The sequence below is a fragment of the Zosterops lateralis genome, assembly GCF_965231275.1.
Source record: "Zosterops lateralis genome assembly, chromosome: 1".
NCBI classification, from domain to species: Eukaryota; Metazoa; Chordata; class Aves; order Passeriformes; family Zosteropidae; genus Zosterops; species Zosterops lateralis.
The window spans coordinates 124,216,041-124,238,981 of record NC_139762.1 but is presented as its reverse complement, the minus strand read 5'-3'; positions in this window follow the sequence as shown (position 1 = coordinate 124,238,981).

Sequence of the window (22,941 nt, the reverse complement as noted above, 5' to 3'; positions counted from 1 at the left end):
GGTAGTCCCTGAATGTTCAAAACTATAAGAAGTGTGGTTTTGTTGCTTTGAAAGATGGAGTGGCAGAATTAATCCTCTTAGATTTTTTTAAAATTATTTAAGATAAAATTACGTATTTACAAGATAGCTTTTGCTGGGCAATGAGACAATTAGGAAGGGCAGTTAACACTGCCCTTGACTGAATAGACAAACTATCAAATTAAGGTCATTGAATATTCCTCATGAAGGATCAAGTATACAGGAAACTTTCTTGCATAGCATTTCAGTGGATAACATAGGACTTTCACTAAATTCCACTGTGGTTTGAACCTCACCTTTGAGTGAAGAACACTCAAAATTTACAGGTGCACGAAGATCAACTGGACAGAGTCAGCAACTGGAGCAAGTTGAATTTTTTTTTAAAAAATACTACTGGAAATTAAAGGACTATATGAGCCAATTGAACCAATCCTTTTGCCTTTACTTATAGAATTTAAATGGTAAAAATTGTCACTACAGTTACTGTAGAGCCTACTGCTCATCTTAACGTAGGCCTTCAGAGTAGGGGGCTGGTTTTTAGCCCAATGCTAAAGCAAGTAATACTACACAATAGGTAACAGTGACTTCTAGCACTGCTGTGTATGCAGGAGGGGAGGTAGCCTTGGTCTACTATCCTGGCAGTCATCCACACCTGGCTCCCTGACCCTCTCCATTTATTTATTTGCTGATAATTTGTGATTGTTTCCTGTGATGGCCTGCAGAGCTTTGCTCTAGATGCAAAGCAGAGTATTCCAGTAGATGCAATCCTGCAGAGCTTTGCCATAGTCACAGAAGGCTTCAGGCTCTTGCCCAGCCCTCTCAAACAGCCCTGCAGATAATTCCTCCTCTGCCTCCTCTCCCCTTATGCAATGTGGACTATCCCTCATAATATCTGTGACCTAAAGCTGTGGTTTAATTTTGCTTATTCTAATGTCCGTGTGAACTAGGCATTCTGACTTGATCTAAAATGTCATCCTGTAGCATTGGTAATGAAGCATTTTAAATAAGGAACATCCCTTTCTTTTCCTGAGGTTCTTCCCATCCTCTCAAAGCCAGCAGCTGATTCAATTCTATTCATTACCTGTGGGGGAGGTAATTCCTTCCTGTTACTAAAGTGCTGGCAGGCCAACAGCACATTGGTTTGGGATGTACAGCAGCTGGCATGGCTGCCTTTATTTGCACAAACTCCGAGCTTCACAAGGATGTCTATGTTGTGACACCTCAAGACTCAGCCAGATCTCCTGGGCAGCAAAATCTATTCCGCCTCTGGGTTACTGCTTGTCCAGCCCCAGGAGCAGCAGTGAATGTAGTCTGTCACAACACTCTGCAGTTTGTGTGATCTTCACACAAAAATCTGCAGCTTCTTCAAGATCGGCATGAGCTTCTGAAATGTCCTCTGAGCCCAGTATCTGCTGTCTGCCTGCTAAAATAACAGGGCAAAGAAAATCTGACACACTTCAAAGGCGTGTGCAGCATTTGGAACAAACAAATGGGAGCACTGCGCTCACCCGAGAGCATATTATGGCACTGTATGAAAGAGCTACACACTCCCGCCTGTTTGAGGAGGAGAATGGATTAAAGAATGGAATGCTCTCTCCCAAAGCAAAGCAGAACTAAATTTCTAGCGCTATTCAAGCTATTAAGATGCTAAAAATAATGGTGAGTGTACGTCCTGTTTCAGAAGGTTTTAGCCTCTCTTGATGACTGGTACATTGCCTGCATACGCTGTGCCATACTTGGTTTGCACAATCCCAGTGATGATTTTTACACGGAGGTGATTCTGTCAATACAAAAGCTGCTTTATTTGGGATTTGGGCCTTCTGTACTCCCATTAGAGTGGAACGAAAAGAGAAGGAAAATACAATAGCACTGGCTGTGACACAGCAATACATAAGCCAACCTCCCCTTTTCATGCAGAAGCCGATTCAGGTTTACGTTTTGTTATGTCTCTCCTTAGCTCAGCAGAGACTGCGTTTACAACCATGTGAATCACTTTATTTAGAAGCGGTTGTACTGCAAATACGTGAGAAATCATTTCGTAGGAGCTCTTCCTCAGCTTTCTGGGTTACATCTCCCTCTGATGCTGTCCCGGGAGAGGCGGTTCCCTGCTGTTTTATCCTGCCGGGGGCGCAGGGGAAAATGCGGAGAAACCGCTCCCAGCATAACACTAGATGGCAGCCGGAGCCAGGGAAACACCAGGAGGCCCAGGGTTCTTTTCCTTCAGAGAACATTCCCACGCCTCCCTTCCACCCTCCTCCTGCTCGCCGTAGTTGTCGTTGGATACAATAACTGAGAGCTGCTCAGAAGAATTATGCCAAAATTTTTTGAAGACTTTAGCTCTGTTTTTTTTGTGATGACAAAAGAGTGTGAAACAGTATTTGTGACAGCAGAATTAATGTTCCCTCCTTTTCAATGTATGTTGAAGGCTGTGGTATCAACCACAAATGATCACAAATCTGAACTCTAAAATAAGACAAAAAACATGAAAGTCATTAGATTATTCTGCATTTCAGTCTGTAGTAATTTCCCCTGTATTTTTTTTCTGTCATAAATTAGGACATGACTTTTTTAAAGCCTTTCTTTAAGCCTACCAGATAATCTTCTGGGCTTGTGTGCATTAATCTGTATGCAGATACAGCCCTGGGACAACAAACCCATACATGAATAAGCTGGTCTTTATGAGTTTTGAGATAGAACTCTTTATTTTCCAAAGAGAACACAAACTCAATATTTTGCCTCCAAATGTGTTGTGATGAAGTAAAGGGACTATAATAGCTGTGTCTGCATTGTCTCTGTACAATGGTATATTCAGACTATGTTTTTCAGAATCTGCTCAAGCATGGACAGGTAATACATCTGCTTATTTCAAGGTTTCATGAGTCTCTGTGCTGCATCCTGTAAAACGTTTATTTGTATTTATGATCTTGTCTACAAAGGCAGTGGCCTAGAGGTTAAGTGCCAATGCATTACTGACAAAAGGTTCACTGTTTATCTCCGTGTGGCTGTTGAGAAGTATTGCCTCCCACTGCCTCTCAGGAAAAGACTTTTCTCAGGAAAAGACTTTCCTGCCCTCCCTGTAACACATCTGGAGATGCCCTGCCAGGGCCCACCATGCAGAACATGCCCAGGATAAGGATGCTCCTGAGCACATCTCCACAGGCTATTGGGGAGGCCCCAAGATACTCCACTTCCTAAAGCAAGTAGTGAAAGGAGAGATATGTCCTTTACTGTCTGCAATGCCCTTTAATACATCTCAGGGTGAATTAAAATAAGTTACTCTAGTGGCGATCAGCATGGTATATCTCTTTTCTGACATGACTTCTCTATGCTACACTGTCCTTACTTCCTCAGTTGCAAATTTCCCTTTGGACAAGAGAAAAGCTCCTATTGCTGTTTCTGGCACTGGGGTTCGTGGCCAAGGACAAATAGCTGTGGGAAGAGGGTCCCAGCTGAGACATGTTGACCTGGGGTTTGCTGCAGTGTGGGATCTTGGGGAAGGTAGGAGAGGGACCTGGCCAGAACAGGCCAAGAGCAGCAGAGACATGAGGTCTTAGTTTGGTACCACCTTATATTTGTACCTGCAGGAAATTATTCTAGTTTTAGAAATATCATTCTTTTCCAGCTCTCATGACAAACAGGTATGACATCTATAGAGGTATATAGAAAACCTCTGTAGGGATTTTCAGTTTTCTATAGGTTCTCCAGAATTAAAACAAGTAAATTCAGGTGTAAAAGTTCATCAGGATGACTTTATTTATTATTAATAGCATAAGCCTCCACTTTACTGGATGTTTGCATTGGCCTGTTGTAGGCAAACAATCACCTCACTACTGAAAGGTAAAAATAATAAAATCATCCTTTATTTCTGCTTCATTACACTAGAAATTGTGGTTACAGTTCTCGACAGTCCTCCAGCAAAACACATTTAAAAGAGAATAATGGTTAATGTTATTAGAAATTCCTGTTTCAATATTTATTTAGTTGCAATTAGCAATGTAATAGCTGTGTAAAAGTAATTTGTACCCCACTTCATCTGCGCACCTTGTTCAGCTCCCTGTGTTGAAATGGAATTCATAATGACAAACTGTCATAGCAGAGGGAGGTAAAAAGCTTTACTTCTGTAGGCACTTAGATGTTAATAGCAGTTTCCACTGAAAGGAGATGCAGACCTGGACATAATGATTCCCATCAACAGTCATTTGTGTGGCTGACACTGAAAAACACTGCTATTCACTCAGATGAATCAATTAGTAGAGAAAAAATGTTTTCCACAGTACACATTCCAGTTCAGTTAACTTCTCCTATATTTTATTTGAATATCATGGAAAATTAAGTAGTTTTTAAAGTAGTTTTTAGCCAGAAGTTATTAGTCAGAAGCTTTTCTTTCAGCCAGTTGTACCTGCCAACTGTTAAGTCTAACACCTGGGGTTTTAGGAAATGCCACCTTAATTCTATATTCAGTTAGTTCCTCCAGTTCAGCAGACTGTTACTAGTGTTTATTTCTTCTTTCCAAAATTTTCATTGTAATCTTCAGTGCATCTCAGCTGAAGTCAAGTGGATTATGTCTCCTGGTTAATCCAGAATAGAGAGTTGATTGTCTAGATTTTTTTTTTTTTTTTTTGAAATGAAAGAATTATGGACAAAATATTCAAAGGGTGGGAAGGAGAGAGAGAGAGATCACAACCCCATTCCCCCTCTCAGATAAACCTGTTCTTCATTAGAGTTCTTTAGGATAGAATACCCTCCTGTCTTCCCTTTTAGAATGACCCAACTTCAAGAAGTCAAGGGAAAAAAAAAAAAAAAAAAGACGACAAAATTACTTCTCTTGATTTACTTAAAATTAGCACTAAATGTAGTTACTTCCAGCTCCACACATGGCTCTGGTCCAGGAGGGTCTGTACCTACACAGAGCCCTGTGGATCTGACGTAATCCATAGTAAAGCTTTTAGATTGAGCTTTCTGGAAAACAGATATTTGCATCTCTTTGAAAAATAATTTTATTATGGCAGAACACCTAGGAAAATAAATAATCAGTCAGTTTTCCACAAATATTTAAAGCTATTTAATTGGCTTAACTTTCACAAGAAAAGGCACCATCTGCATAGAAGCTGAAACAGAAGATAAGAAAGGAAAAACCCAGTTACAGTTTAACCTATAAAGAGACTAATGATTTTGTAGAAGTGGCATCTGTTACAATAAAATCCCCCAAATCAAATTATGGCTATTGAGATAACCTAGGCAGCAAATCAAATAAAAGAAGACAGATTTTTTTTTTCTGCTCTGTTCATCTTTACCTGAGCATGTTCATTAAAAATTTGTTTCATTTGAAGACTTTTTTCTCCCCCCTTGCTTTATATCTTCCCACATATGCAGGATGACACACGGAGGCAGTGTCTCAGATGTGTGACTTTTCCATTACAGTCTGTGAAAATTTATCCTTAGCATTTCCAAACACAGTGCAGGAAGTGTAAATCCACTCCCACCCTGCCTGTTGCAATGTCTTCTATCAATGACTTCAGAGACAGCATGAACTTAATGAACTCAGACAGCAACACCATTGACAGGATGCATTTGGTTTTGAAAAGGGCACATAAGGGGGGGTTGAGGGTGCTGTCTTATGGTGGCAGAGATCTTGCAAGCTAATGATAGAAAGGACAATTTGCAATAGCTTTCCACTAGAAGGAAGATATTTGGATAAACAGAAGATTCATGCAACAGAATTTGCTTGGTTTGGTTCAATTTTGGCTCTTAGCTCACCAGCTTTTTAAAACAAACACATTCACAGCAGGTATGTAGGTGGGCATGAAGAGACATACAGCAGGTACTTTGTCATGTTAATCTAGACTGGAGTTGATGCAATTTGAACTAATTAGGTGACTGAAGGCAGGGGAGGAAACCTAGATGGGCAAGGTAGTTCTATGTGTAATTCTACTAATTTCATGCTGTCACATTCAGGAGCCACAGAAATGACTCCCACTGGCATGAGGAGAAAATGTTACGTTAATCTACCAAATTCAATACATCTATATTATACATATTTATCACCTAGCCAATATCCACATGCATAAAGAGAGAAAAGCAGGTTTGGAAAAGCTAAATTTCCTGTAAAAATTCATGTATAATGAAGTTTAATTTTTTTAAGTTTTATTTGATGAATACTAATTTAACTTGTACCGATCAATTTGCTGTTTTCATGGCTAGGCTAGGAGACCTTGAGTCAAATACTTTCTTCTCATCACCGCCAAAATTCTTTAGACCCCTGAGCCTCCACTTTCAGCAGTGACAAACCAACACCATGCCAGAGAGGAGGAGATGGTTCTGGTAAAATGTCCCTTTTCCCCTGACTTCTGAGGGGACAAGTGTTCAGATCACCCACTGCTTCTGGCCTTGTGATCAGCAAGTGATCAGCTCAGTGGTCAGCCACCAAACCCTGCAACACCACAGATCTGAATGAAGAGAGCGGCCTCTTCTCAAACATCTTCAGTGGGTGACAAGCCATTTGATTAATGCAGCTGTGTTTTCCCTTTATTGAACCTCCTATGTTATCCTGTCTGGGATGTTACTGGTTTTTACAGCTTTGTGTACATCCAGCAAAACATTTTGTCATGTTCTTACCTGCAGGTCCACTTGTATTCCCAATGTACCATGGAGCATGGTTAGGGAAACTAAGCACATGCCTGGGAACATGTCACAACCTAATGGGCTACCTGGCTTGTGAATGGGTAGAGGTCATGACTGTGGTTTCTAGGACTCCGTAATACACAAAGACATGGAAACTTTTATCCTCTAAATTTCTGTATCTTATTAAAGGTTAGCACTAGTAGCACAAAAATCAACATTAGCAAGTGGATATGATTAATAAAATGAAGATATACGAATATCAAGCAATAAAAATGATGATAAGCAATCAATAACATAGTATTGATCATTAGTATGGCAGATAATATCAGCAGCCAATTGTGTAGTAGCAACAAAGGGGGTATTCATTTTTACAGGTTATTGCAAACATAATTAGTGAATAGAGTTACAATAGATTATTTCTATCAGTATATAATACTGGCCAGTATCAAATGAATTAGACAGCTTTCAGAAGAAGCCAAACCATCCCAAAGGAGAGGACAAACTGACCCCAGAGGGCTACCCAACCATCCCAGAGGTGGTAGGATAATCCTTCAAAACCGTGCCTAAAGGGAATACCTTTATAATTCCAGCCAGACATCCCTGGTGAATGTCCAAGTGCTCACTGAAAATTTCTATGGGATTTAACTTGTTTAAGAAAGAAAAACAAGTGAAGCATAGGAAGTACTCAGAGAGTCATTTCACTTTGGATGAAAATGCCTTTTAGATCATAGAGGCAAAAGGAGTTGTGGGACATCACCACTTCAAGCAGCCAAGAGATGCTGTGACTTTTCATTTTTGCACATGTAACAACCAACAGATGATGCTGTTTGCTGTTCCTTTAGAACCATTTTATTTTCCTAGACTGTATACAGTTTTTCAGACAATAAGTTGCTGTTAGAGCTTATTTTGGGGCCTATCACTAGTGTATCAGGATGTCTCTGGTTTACAGGTACACAGCTGTACTTAAAAAACGTCGGCTGCATTTCTCAAGCAAATTTCTCTTTCCCAAGCCTGGTACCCTGTATCACAGTTCTAGGCTGGCAGACTTTTTTCTGTCAGTACTTTTCAGCAGAACATTTTCTTTTCCTCAGCAGTTTTCATCCTGACAGTTATATGGCTGTCCATATCAGGACATGCAAAGATTTGAGGGTGTTGCTGGAGCAGAGCCCCCCATCCCAGGAAGCTGAGCCTAAGGAGGCAACACTGACATTTCTTTTTGATAACTGGATCTGCTGAAGCTCTTTTGTTATGTTCACTCACTGGAGTTATTTTCTCCATGTTGCTGCTGCTTCTCTTGATAAATGCCTGCATTTCTATATAGCTCTTTTTCTCCCACAACAAACCCTTTTTAATATTCTCTGCCATCAATGTTCATTTTTTGATTAACATCACCAGAGACTAATAGGTGTCTCAGCTATGCCACAGCAAAGCAAGAAGCTTTAACATGAACCACAACAGCAATACTGGAATTTAATTATGATTGCAGCTGCTGGAAGCAAAGATAAAAGATATAGATGAATAGTGATCTTCACATACATCATAGATAATTCTCAAAGCTGTGCAAGTGCACAACTCCATGAATTAATGGGAAGGTTCTTCTCTTTCTAGAATTAGGAAAAATTATTTTTATTGCATATGCAGGGTTTTTTTTTTAATTCTTCTAATCACAGCAAAAAATAATATTACTCCTTCTTGAACTGTAAGCACAATTATCCTTTTGAACAAGAAAATGTTGAAATTACATAATTTCCTCTTGACATATAGTTTGTCAAGTAACAGAAATTTTTTACAGCACCCAAATACTTAGAATTGGGTTTTAACTGTTGTTAGTAAGGCCCATTATTCCCTATGTCCCCTCCAGTTCTTTTGTTCCTTTCCTGTATATTCTCCACTGAATTTGCTTCACCCTGTCTTTAAATATCGTTCTGAACAATTCATTAGCCATGCTGAAAGATCAAATATATAAGAATTTTACCTTCCAAGGTCTCCCTATTCCATCCTTCACCTAGGCTGAAATCTTACCATTTTTGGACTTATATTAATTATTACAGACCTGTGCATCACTGAATGTTTTAAGTAAAAGCAAAAGAAAGAACTGAATATTTTGGCCTTCTCCACATCAAGCTGGTTTGCAAGTGAAGCAGAGGCCTTCCTCTTGCCTGGTCCTTCCCTTACTAAGGCTGCTTAAAGCCGAATTTCTTGTTATTTGACATCTTTTATGCCTTAGTCTTTTGGATACTGTCTGTAATTGCTCAAGCTCATTCTTCTTTTCCTGTAACTGTGAACATGACCTCCTTTTCATTTCTTTTTCCTCTTGATTTTGAGGGCAGTGATGAAATGACAGGGAGGCAAGCTGCCTCTGTGTTCTGTCTGATTGTTTCTGTATCCATCTCTCCTATTAATCCTCTCTGAGTGACAGCCATTCTTCTTAGCTTAACCCTCCCTCTCATCAACTTCACATGAAATTTTCAGGATGCACTACCTGAATTGAGTCAAATATACCTTTTTGAAGTCTGTTGTTTTGCTTTCCTACTCTGCCTTTTTCTTCACCTCTTAAGTGTGAATTCTCTTTCTTTAGTCCACATTTATGCAAGCCAGTTTCAATACCAGGTTCCCTCCACCGGTTATTAAGTAATTTCCGGAATTAACTTCATGACACCAGAAATTAAAACAACAGAGATAAGAAACTCTGTGAGAATTAGGCTCTAAAATACTCCTGAATGTCTGAATTAAAAACATGTACCCTTAATTAATTCATCACATTTACCAATACCACAGTCTGAAACTCCCTGAGGAAAAGTTTGTAGTAAACTACTATAATTAGATAAAATTTCTTTGATGAAGAGTAGTAAGAAGGTTACATTAATTAATTGGTGTCCTGATCTCTAAAATGCAGGATAACATTTTTTAAAGCAGTCAACCTCCCTAACACATTAGTGATATTATAAGGCTAAGTTTCATTCACCAGGACATGAAAAGTTTCAGATTTATACTTCATTTGCACGTTGTTAGGAAGACAATTTAAATTTAGCTCCAGTTGTTTGCAGTAAATTTAGCTCCAGTTGTTTAACTCTCAAGACCTGTGTTGGTTAGTACTTCACCATGAAGGAAGGGGGATTTCTGCAATGGTCTCCATTCTGCAACTCCATTTCTGGGCCCATTGGGATGGCTGTGTGCAGCTCAGCCCCTGCCCTTGCTTGTCTGTGTCCCCCCAGACACTCTTCTGCCTGCCTTGTGGGCCAACAAGGTCATGCTGAGCTCTCAAACTTGGAGCCACATGAAGCCCAATGGAAGCTGCTGTTTTGCTTCAAAATGTAGCTAGATAGAAAATATTTTAAACACTCTGCAGCAGTCACCAAGAACTGGGATACAGGGTTTGTTCTTCTCTTTGTGGGAAAGGATTAAAACCACCATTGCTCACCTCCCAAAGGGTGTGTAACCAAGGGCAGGGGAGGCTCTGCTTCACCTGCTGAACTTGTTCCACTGTGTGGAAAAGTTAAATGCTGGGTGAGTCACAGAAAGTAAGCATGATTCCTGAGAGAAGCAGTTGGGCTGGAGGGTGATGCTCTTTCAGCCAAAGTTTGTGTTTGCATTTTACATGAAACAAATATTGCATAAAATATTGATGCAATTCTTGTGGCCAGACTAAAAACAACTGTTCCAAGCTTCACTGTAAGAATCTAATTGCAATACTGTAAGTCACACTCTTGCTTTCCAGTGCAATTAATTTTTTTCCATGTCAAGCAGGGCATTGCAAAAGAGGGAAACTGAGCAATCTGAAAACAAGTCACCTGAGTGCAAATTATGAGTCAGGACTCACTAGGCAGGAGAGGGCATTGAACCCAATTTTCCTCAGCTCACATGAATGCTCCACAACAGGGTGATTTATAAAAAGAGTTTGTTCCTCCTGGCAATCTGTATTGATGAATGGGAGTGAGGTCTGCACTTGCTGATAAAGGAGACACCCCAAGTGAAGGCTCAGAAATCTGCATGGAGGGAAAGACAACTTCACAGCACTGGCTCAGCCATTGATGGCCAAGAGAGGGAGGAACTTCAGTAAAATACCAGAGCTCAGCACTTCCAGCCACCTTGTTTGCATGACTCCCTGTCAGTTTTGCTGCTGCCATGTTCAGATCGACGTATGAAACCATACAGAGGTTTCTCTGGGTTAGTGTTTCAAGGTATATAAATGTGTCACTCTTTTATTGCAGTTGTACTAGTGATAAATAGAAATATTACCTTTCTATGATCATACTGCTTTCTTCTCTAGAGATAATTCTGTCTAAATTACACATTAGGAAAATGACTGAGTATAGTTAAGCACTGCAATAAATTGCCTAAGGAAATCTGTGAAAAGCTTTATCATAAGAGACTTTTACCAAGACATAAGACAAATATCTGCCAGGAAAGTTGTAGGTAGAGTTTATCCAGTGTCTGGGTGGGAGGTAGAATGGCTGATCTGTGGAAGCTCTTTCCAGCCATAATTTTCTATGATTCAAACACCTCTGACTGTAAAGATTGCTTCACACTGTGTGTGTATAAAACTTTGTGATCTTGATAACAGCACCATATCCAAACTTATTATGTCATTTGCAACTTCATACTTCGTAAAACTTTATTTAGTGAAAACAGCATCGAAAACCTTTCCAGCACAAGGAAGTTAGCCCTGTGTCCAGGCAGCAGATAAGTTGTACTGGAAAAAATGAATGTTTCTGCTGAGTTCTCAACAGTCTGCTGAATTGTCATTGTAGGTAGAGGAATGCAGGAAATAAATGTTTATGGGGAAGAGACAATATGATGCAAATCCTGAGGATGCTCTTAGCATTTCTCACAGGTGGTTGATGTACTCAGGGCTAGATCTGCCTCAACCATCACCATGTGACTGCATGTGTCAGGAGCAGAGGCATGGAACCAGCAGAAGCTCTGCTTTACTTTCTGGTGACAAAAGGAAAATATTCTGGTCATGGAGAAAATGTTCCAGGTAGTGTTTGAACACTTTTAACCAGCTGAGTTTAGACTGAACATCCAGAATACTGTTCATACAATTTCAAAGCATCACCTTGTGTGTTTGCATGCTGCAACCCCCATATTTCTATTTTCTCTGGTTAGGACCATTAATTCCTCATTTGGAAACTCATTTCTGCAATTTCTGCTCATTTGCCTCACAAAGAACCTGCCTCTCTTTCTACACATAAATGGGTCACTAATTGCCTCTTTTCCTCCTACTTGCAAGTCTGTACATGGAAGACTTTTGGAGCTCTTTCTGCATAAATGTTGCTGTATTTCTGCCAGAAGGATGACTAACTAAGAAAACAAAGCTGAAGACTGTAACTATCCTCATAACCTGGTTTTATACATCTCAGAATGAAAGTATTTTTTTAAACTGGTTTCTGCAGAAGGACCAGACACAGAGTCATATTGAAAGTTTTTTGCTAGTCATTACTGGAAAATGTGCTTAGCATTGACACCAATAAGGAACCAGCAAGTTAAAAAAGACCATCTTGCTGTGTTTGTCAGGGGAGGTCAGAAAAAGGTGACAAAAAGGATCAGGCACCTGAAAGACTTGGACTGTGAAGGAGGAAAGTTGTTAAACAGAAATGAGGAAACTCAGGGCATATTTAGTATTACCTGAAGTAGAATGAACTTTCAGTGAAGACAGAACAAGACATCATAGATTTAAACTGCAGCAAGAAAGACTAATTCTCATAAGAAAAAAAAAATTGGGAGAGAGTGGGAAATATCTACTTGCAAGTTCTCAAGTACAAGCTCTACAGATATCCACCAGAAATGCAGTGTTAGTGCTGATCCCTTCAGGGCCAAAGTCCTCTCAAGGTCCTTTCCAGCTATATTGCCTGACTTCTATGATGAGATACATACAGATGCAGATTTGACAGGAGAAGTTAGCAGCTGGAGGAAAATCCAGCTAAAAATTTTAGAAGATTCTTCACCTTTGCTTCTTCCCCTCAGGAGATTGGAAGTCCCTGGGACAGTGTCTGACTATAAAAAGCAAACAAACATGGGAGCAGAAATCAAAACTTCTGCTTATATGTTAAATGTAAGTACCCTTAGAAGTTGGAAACAGAATCTACTTTCATTCCTCTAGGGCTTGCTGCAGAGTTGGGAGATGTATAAATATTTATAGTAACAAGTAATAGTAGGTTTCTCATCTGCAGTGGCACCAGGAGGGAATGGAGAGGTTCTCTAATCATCAGTGTGCACCACTACTACAGCACTCAAGATTCCAACCTCTGTTATGGCAACACAATCAGGACCCTAGCTATTAATTATGGAGTTAGTTAAACCTCTAACAAAATGGTAGAGTTGAGGTCACATACAGAAAATCCTACTCTTGAATGGGCATGTTGGACCAAACGCAATGACTTGTATTTTGTACAGATGAAAGTGGGAAAAATTGTTGATTTATGAAGACAGCGAAAGGTGTCCCATTTGTTTCTGCAGCTTAGCTCATCAAGCTGTCAGATGTAAGGCACTGGAAGAGAATGGAGCAGTTACACCACCTGGGCACTGAAGTTTATTCTTTGTTACTGTTTGCACACTCAGCAAAAAGCCTGTAGTGGATTCGACTTGCTTGTTAAAACAAGACCTGCTGATTTCTGATCTCAGGTTTTTGGACATTCTCTCTCTACTCTCAGCTCCATTTGCCACAAAATTACAAGCAGCCCAGCCCAGGCATTTTGTAATGCAACCAAACTCTCTACCTATTATGCAATGCTGGGAAAATATAAAGAGATTCTCCTGTAAAATAATAAAATTATCCAGAGTCAGGCTGACCTGAAAAAAATTTGAAACTAATTTTACAAGTATTCTGGAACAGCTGGACTGAACTAAAAGGGTTCATGGGTGCTCACTGGGCAGTTGGAGAAATAAGACCCAAGTTGAAAAGCAGGAACTGACACACAGAGAAATACAGGTGCACACCTGGTGAGATGCTGTGGTTTAACCCCAGCCAGCAGCCAAATCCCACACAGCCAATCCCTCACACCAGGGATCAGGGACAGAATCAGAAGGGTAAAAGGTAGAAAACTCACGGGCTGACAGAAAGACAAAAAAAAGGCCAAAAGCCATTCACACAAGCAAGGCAAAACAAGGACTTAATTCACTGCTACCCATGGGCAGGCAGGTGTCCAGCCATCTCCAGGAGAGCAGGGCCCCACCACACAGAACAATGGCTTGGGAAGACAAATGACATCACTCCAAATGTACCTCCACCTTTCCTTCTTCTTCCCTCCATTTTACATACTGATGTCATATGATCTGGAATATCCCTTTGGTCACCTGTCCTGGCTGTGTCTCCTCCAAGCCTCCCAAGTACCCCCAGCTTCCTCACCAATGTGGCAGTATGAAAAGCAGAAAAGGCTCTGTGCAAGCCTCACTCAGCAGTAACAAAAACATCTGTCTCTATATTATCAACACTGTGTCCAGCATAAATTAAAAACACAGCCACATACCAGCCACTGAGAAGAAAATTAGCACTATGCCATTCAAAATCAGCACACAGGGTGGGCAAAGTGTGTCCCAGCAGGCTCCAGGGAGCCTGGCTCCAGCTGCCTGGAGTACATAGTGTTCTGTCTCAGGTCTCTTTCCTTTAGAAGTCAGCAGAGATGGCAGGAACAAAGAACAGGGGGAAAAGGAAGAGTCATACAGAAGGCACCCACAAAAGCCAGAACATGGAGATGGGAGTAACTGAGCATGGTTGGAGGCAACTCAAAGTAGGCAAGGAGTGGAAGAATCCCCACACAGCTCAGATTTACTTGGTTTTTACTCAGGTCAGGGAAAAGCTCATCCATCCAGTTAAAGACCAGCTCTTTTCTTGGAGTCAGATAATTTTTTGCCCATGCCAGAAAACAGCTAATGAGGAATCCTGGATGTCCGTATCTGGAATAGTTTGAAATGGGAAACCCAGGCTAAATTACTTTCTACACCTAATTTGGCACAGCAAAGCCTCCTTTTAAGATTCATGACCTAGTTGAAGAGCTGTAGGACATTGTGGAAGCCAGATATCTCAGCCCACCTCTGTCATGCTGTGCTCTGCTGTGTATGAGCCACATTTTGGAGCGAAAAAGGAGAGCTAAAAATTACTGGTTAAGTTATTTGGGTCTCTGCTATTTTTAGGAAAATGTTTCTTCCTAAAAGTGCTGTTAAAATCTGTTGCTCTTATCTACAAACTGTTTAATTACAAGTGGGTGATACTGAGTATGACGGATGCTCAGTAGCATTCATATGTAAGATGAAGGGAGAGATGCAGGTTTATAGGAGTCCCCTGAGTTTAGACCCTTCAATTTTCAGTGCTCTTGAACCAAACCAACATCAGTAATTTCCAAAAGAAATCACAGCCAATTTCACTTTTATATGTATGTGCTCTGCTTGGATCAGGCATCTCTCACTCAGTATGATGGGTGTTAGTCACACTGTTCTTAGAGGCCTTTCCCTGTCCAGGTATTTTGTAATTCACCCACAATAAGCCAGAACCTTTCTTTTGTTTTTCTCCTTGTTTCTATTATTGGTTACCAGACAATAATATACTTGACAGTAATATATGTCTAATTTATCAAGATAAAATAAACCCTTTTTTTTCTGCCTAGACCATCAGTCTGACAGCATCATTTGGCTTCATAAAAACGTGCTGCCTTCTTTTTATGGCCACAGTGCAGCTATGCTAACTGTATTGCTAACTGTATTGCTAACTGTACTAAGCTTATGCCAAGCTGAAGAATGTTTCATAAATTCTGTGCTTTCTTTCTTGGTTTCAAGGATTTTTGTCTTCTCAAAACCCAGTCAGAAGCCAAAAAACTGCACTTACAACTTCTATCTGAAGAATGTGTTTTTCACTCTCCTAGATGCATTGAAATTCAGAATATTCTGAAGGCGCAGAAGTAAATGGAATGAAACTAAACTATATGATGAAAATTGAGTTTATTTTAAGGTAATTTCATTTTAGGGGATTGGTGAGAGAAGCAGAGAGGCAAGGGACTGTTTTGGAGTTTATTTTGTTCTGTTTGTTGAGTGCTTTGTCAGAGTGTGTCTCCAAAATACAAAAAATGCCTCCCCTTACTGGACAAAATTAGAGAGCAGTAGGTTGAGCCCTGTAGGTTTTTTTCTCATGTAGTAACAAAGAGAAGGGAAAGTTTAAAGAGCCTGGGAATTGTTTTTCAAATAACCCACCCAGCTATCTCTGTGTACATGCACAATGTATGAAGATGAGAAACCCTTTTGAATCTGTCATTATGATGATATCAGAAAAGTGTTGCTTTATCACAAGTAACTCTAAGGTTTCTTGGATAATGGGTCCATATGATTACAGGTCCTGTGGGTAAAACTTATCTGGTCTGCTCACCATCTTCCCATTACAAGCTCACTGCATCTGCCTCTGGATCTGGGACCTGTCCTCAGGAGAACTCATTCTGAGCAGAGGCTGCAATGCCAGCAGTGATGGGAAAAGGTAGTGATGCCATGCACAGCTCACACTGCAACTGTGACCTGGGAAAACCAGGAGGGGACAAAGGCCAGAGTCATGACTACCATGGCAAGAGACAGGTGGCCAGTGCTCCTGGTACTGTTGGGCACTGTAGTTGTTCAGGATGATCCCACTGCCCATGGCTGGGAACCTGTCTAGGTCCAGGAGCTGACACCTAATTTCCCTTGAATGAGCCGTGTCCAGTTCTAATGCCTGGTGGGAAGCCCTTCAAACAGAACTGACCAACCCAGCTCACCATGATCTTGCTACAGCTTGCAGAACTCATGGACACACTGACAAAACTGCAAGTTTTGGAGCTGTTTGTTGGAGTTTGTGTGATTTTGAGCAGAGGGCCTTTTGCCTCATGGGCAGTAGCCCACAGGGGTGATGTACCTGTGTACATAAAAGACTGAAAATCAAAGACAACTTTCCCTGGACTGGGAAGTTAGCCTACATTTTTCTTTCATAGATCAGATTTTCTGTAAACACTGTTATTATCTTTACAAACCCCACCATTCTTTTAAACATCTTCATGGGTTTGAGTCAGAGGAAATTTAGAGTCCTCTGATGGTACAAGCCAGAGGAGATTAGGTGACATGATATTAGCAAAGACAGTCAGTCAACACCAACCTTTGACTAGCCACATTATAGAGAAATAAATATACATGTAAGAAGGTCAGTGTAGTCAGTCCCCAATATTAAAAAACCCCAACAAACAATGGTGACCTCATATGGCTAATTTTACATATATATTTTTTCAACTGATAAATTAGGTGCTATTTCTTTTCAGGTACACATCTTTAGTGGGGTTTTGGTTTGGACTTTTTTTGTAGTCAGCAAAGCTATAAACTCAGATTTTAAATTAAAGCCTCTGTCTCCCATGGGACTTAAAGGAAGCTATGAACGAGAAATGCAGGTAAAAACATCAGCTGGAAACACTGATGGCAAAGGAGAGATATTCTATGCAGATAGTACGGAGAATGATCCCAAAACTGATGGAATCAGAAAATAGTGACATTTCTTAGGAAAAAAAAATAGTCTAGAGAAAGGTCAGATCTATTATAGTGCTTTGACTGGTTTTAGATGCTTTTCAAAACCACTTAATAATAGCACAGAATAACTCATGTTGAGAAAAATAAGGTGAATAGTAGAAAACATCAATGTCTGTGTCATAAAAGAATTTCACATGTCCTTCTGTGAAGGAAAGAAATGCTTGCTCTGTTCTACACAGCAGAATATATCCTGTTTTGTTAGGAAGATAAATGGTAAATTTTAAAAATATATATTTTTTTTAAATTCACAGCTGGTCAATCTTAATGCTGACAAGGCTTCCAGAGCACAGTTATGCTCACCAAAGGTGAAGCCACACCAGCTACAGGCTCTTTTCATCATCAGTTCCTCTCAGGGCTTTGGCTCAGCTTGAGCTGCTTTTCTTAGCAAGGCACCTGCTACATTTTAAAAACAAACAAACAAATAAAACTTTATTTCTCTGGAAAGAAAATGTTGTTGCAGCAATCTTCCAGCCTTGCTGGTACATCTGAGGCTTTTATCAGCCAGCTCTGCCTGCACATGTAAGGCTCCCATCAGGTACTGGAAGGTGCATGTATTTTTCCAGATATCTTCCCAAGGGCAAACTGTACATGGCTTGTGAAGGTGTGGGAAGAGTGTTTGGACTGTTATGCACTAATGGTGATATAACCGCTGTTTAAAGACTCTCTTCTTTAATAACAAGTTTTCACCACATCACAAAGATATATCCATCACCAGGTTTTGAACATCATTCAGTGTTTTTTATACACAAAGTCTATGACCAGTTAAGGATTTATTTTAAAACTTCAAACTCAGACTATTTTTCCATTTCCTCGATAGGTTTCTACATGATTGTCTGGGGCAGTGTGCTGGGGAGGAGAGCCTTAGGGGAAACATCAGCAGGTTGTCAAAATCCTTTTAATCCTATTCAGCAGAAGTAAACTAAATCTTAGTGGCTTTCGTATTTGTGAGATACCTTCATTTTTCTGAGTCTCAGTTCATTGAAAAGATCAGTATTTTAATCCTGCTTTACCTGGTACTGCTTCCTCTCTTAAGTAATTGTTTAGAAAAGGATTTAGTGGAAAGAAGATTAGGGAAATGGTAGGGGCACGGAGAGCTGGCCACCAGAACTAACCCATTGGTAGCTTGAATAATTGGTCAGCATTACCTGCAGTGGGATGTGTCTCATTGGGATTAAGCTTCAATGCACCTGAGTTTCCCAGGTCCTTTCACAGAGAGTCATGAAGCAACAGACTTCCAGAAAGAAATATTAATCTTAGGAGCTGTAATTGCTTACATCACCCTCTGTTGCTTACATGACTCTCTTGATTTGAGCACAAACCCTCTGTGGGTGTCCTCCTATTGCACAGTGCACTGAGCAGAGGGCCACCCATCGTCACTCTCCCCAGGCACAGGTCTAACAAAGCATTCTAAATCTCTACAGTAGTGGTTGGGCTATGTTCACCCACCATATCATGCCAAATTTTGCACAATCATGGGTTTGGACTGTCTGAAAACCCTTCAAGGTGACTCCCAAGCAAGCAGTAGTTTTCAGCTGTGTTGTGTGATTATAAATTACTCTGGAACCTGAATGTAACACACAGGGGAAAAAAAGGTGGTGATGTGATAAATACATCCATTCAGAAGTAAGAAATTCCTTTGAGAAAATCTTTGCTTCCAAACCAACCTTAGTTTTTCCAATGGTTACATCCATTTCAGATCTGAAGAAAAGTCTTATGAAAGTTGAACTAGGCTTGTCTTTGTCCTCAACAATTTTAGTTGGTTTAGATTACCAGATAATAAAGATATTAAGGATAGTGCATCCCTATGGAAATAAGCCAATCCAAAAACATGAAGGTTTTTTGCCAAATTCAAAGATAATTATTTGGTCAATTTCTTTATTTTCATTCAGCAGACATTAAGTATATAATTAATTTTAAAATGTTATGTGCCAGATGACCTACATCAAATGAAATAGTTAGAACCCCAATCATGATGATAGTAAAAGATCACAGAATAAGATGCTGCTTCTAACACCAAGGAACAACCTCAGCAATAGAAAGCATAAAGAAGAATTTCAGCACATCTCTCTACTCAGTAAACTTATTTTTCCTTCAGTTCCTCTATTGGGATCTTACTCAGAGGTTAAATTATTCACCTTCTCAATGGCTACTGCAAAAAAGGCAACACTAACAAGCACCATGGTACAAAATGTGTGGTGTGGCCAGACAGCCTGATGGGACCTGCTGGTCTCCCAGCTCCAGCCCCTGTATGCCGTAACGGAGAAGCAGGATCAAAACCTCATAGCACCAGCAGAAGGCAAGGGCAGTTGTTTAGTTAATATTTAAACATATATACAGCTTTCAGCCCTTGACAACAGCATGTCCATCAATTACACAGAGAAATCCTTGAATACTGCCTGGATAACGCTCAACTCATGTTCTTTCTCTGGATATTTGAAGCTGTTTGGGCAAGTTTTCCTCCATCCACTCAGACTATTTGAGTGGAGTTCTTCATATTGTCCTATTTTCTTTTCTGTTTGCTGCCAACATACAGAAGTGATTTCTCCATTTCTCTACTCATAGCAAACCCCTGAATCTCCTCACCTCCTTTTCAATGGCAATCTCTCCTTCCCAGTGCCCCTAGACATGTCTTTCAAAGGTTCCAGAAAAAGTCTTTTGTCATTGTTCTTAATCAAGTTCTTAACCCCACAAATTCTTGTCCTCTGAAGTCTCATTTGTTCCTCTGCTGTTTTCTTCAGCATCACTGTACGCTAACCTTAAGCCATCATCTGCCACATCTTAAACCTAGATTTACTAGATATCCCCATGTCTCCCTTTGATATTTCCCCACTCCCTCACTGATATTTTCTGCCTATTGCTGATGCTCAACCAAGGACCAGAACACTGAACATCCTTTGCCTCTGGGAAGCCATACCAGCATCATCAGCCTCTCTGCAAAACTGCCAAGTCATCTATCTAGACTTGCTCTCTTATACCTCTGAGGAGGGAGCAGATGAGTGGGAAGCAGGTGAAGGTTGTTAATAGGATTTCAGACTCAGCTGAATTGTTAATGGGAAAAGTGAAATACTGTGGCTTGAAGACTGAGATATGAAAGTGAAGGGCTTGTGGATTGGCTTCTGAGACACTTTTTAAAGTCAGCTCTGCCTAAGTAGCATGTGTCATCATTCACTAGAAAATTCTGGGGTTTATGTGTCACACAGATAGGATTACTTAGGGACAGAGTGCAAATGAATCTTTTTTGGATCATGATACCAAAACAGTTGTTTCTTTTTATCCTTCACCATATCCAGAAAGGTCACTGATCATCTTCTGGGAACTTGAGACCAACCTCCTGCAAAAAATTATTGTAATATATGAAAGAAGTTAATAAGACATGTTTTGTATGTATATTTTTATATGTACATACACACATATATGTATATAAGTATAGAATGTATGTGAGTGAATATATATTATATTTTAAAAACTCCTATTGACAACATTTGAAAACAGAAATAAGAGAAATAGGGATAGAAGAGAGGATGAAATAGTTTACTCTCTTATTTGCAATAACTATGAAGACAGAGAATATCCACAGAATACCTTGTAGGCAAAGAAAGAATAGACTCAGCAAAGGCTGGAAATGAAACTGCAGGAAGTAACCTGCTTTGTGAGGTTTTCATGGGCTGTGTAATCTGCTTCACTTGGAAGAGAATTGTCAACTCTCTGCTATTACATCCACTTACTAATAACCCTTATGTCAGTCTTCTGACACTAGCAGTTTTGGTAAAAAATTGTATGTTTATCACAGAAATAATGTGAAAAGGTAAGCTAAGTTTTAATATCTTAAGGATCATTTTTATTTTCCATAAGAAAAAATGGGAAACATTTTTGATGGGAAACATCAAAACCTTAATCAAAAGGATGAAATTTTGCATCTAGAAGGCAAGGAAACAATGTTTTAATGAAAATTATTTTAAATACTAAGAACACTTTAAAAAGAGTCAACGTTTGAAGGACATAGTAGATAATAGTAGAGGCACTTGTTCTTCATTTGCTAGAAATGAGTAAGTCACTCAGGTAGGGGGGTGGGGGAGTGTTGAGTTTAGTTTTGCAATGTTCTTATTTGGATTCTAATATAGAAACATTTAAAACTGATCTCAGACATCTTTTCTACCCTGAGATATGTCTGTTCAATATTAATTTTCCAAATCTATGGTTCTGGGAAATGCTCCCTGGACACTGAGCTGCCTCAGTTTAAGAACACAACTGCTTTTCATTCTTGAAAAATTTTGCTGTCCTAGAGGTATAACAGAATATCCCTAGGGGATTGCAAGCAAGATTTTCCTGTGATGGTCCTTCATTCAGACTAATCCTTGTAAGGCATGAAGCTTGAAGAGGTTATTTTCTCTTGGTTTTTATGAACTGTAAAATCAGTGATATTTGCACGAGAAAAATACTTGCAAAACTACTCTCTATAAAACATCTTTATCCAGCGCTGAGCAAGTCAGAGAGGTAGGGTTCAAAACATGCTAGCAATGCTCAGGGGAAAACCTCATCAAACAACAGACATAAGGGCATTTGCCATAACAGGAATTGTACATTATATATTTTCTTTTTACTAATCTCCTACTTCTGAGAAACTCATGCTGGAAATAAATAAAAGGCAGATGCGATAGACCAGGCTCTGGAGTAAGTTCCAAACAGCTTTCTGCAAAGCACACAGAGCTATAAATGTTGCAAATATTTTTCATGAGATTGATCAGTTGGAGTTGTTTCAGCTTGCTCAGTCTAATTCAGCATCTCTGGGAAATCCTGGACTTTTCCTTCAGGCTTGTGGTTCATCTTCAATTGGTTTGGGAGAGATTTTGGTTGTGCAGGTGGTGCGTGGTCAGGTAGATGCAGCTGTTTGCACAATGTGGTGCTGACTGGCAGGGACATCTCTGCAGATGTGAACATCCTCCAGTCCAAAGCAGAGCTGTCACAGCCTCCTTGTCAGGGAACATTAACACATCTGTGTCTACAGCATGCAGTGCATGTGGTGACTCTGGCTCTTTTCAGCTTTGGACCACCCAGGCACCTCAGATGCAAGTTCAGGATAAAGTCTCCTGGTTTTTTTAACATCAGGCAACCTGACAGTAACTTAGCTGGTATCAACCCCCAGAATTAGCAGGATGCTGCATTTTGCTCTTTCTCAACAATTTATAGGTTCTACAGCTGCTGCCCTTTTTTTCTGAGTACCAAATCTCTATGAGACTCTGGCTTCTCTGACTCGAGATCACAGAATAAGCTGAGTTAGAAGGGACCCATGCAGACCACTGAGTCCAACTCCTGGCCCAGCACGGGAGGCCTCAAGAGTCACACCATGGGAGCATTGTGCAAACGTATCTTGAACCCTGTCAGGCTTGGTGCTATGATCACTTCCCTGTTTCAGTGCCCAACCTTCTTCTGGGTGAAAAACCTCATCATGATATGCAACCTAAACCTCTGACATATCTTCAGGCCCCTGGGTCCTGTCACTGGTCACCAGAGAGAAGAGATCAGTGCCAGCCCCTCCTCTTCCCCTCACAAGGAAGTTGCAGACTGCAATGAGGTCTCCCTGCAGTCTCCTCTTCTCCAGCCTGAACAGACCAAGTGACCTCAGCCCCTCCTCATTTGGCTTCCCCTCAAGGCCCTTCACCATCTTTGTGGCCCTCCTTTGGATACTTTCTAGTAGTTTAGTATCTTTCTTACATTGTGGCACCCAAAACTGCTCCCAGCACTGGAGGTGAGGCCACCCCAGTGCAGGGCAGAGCA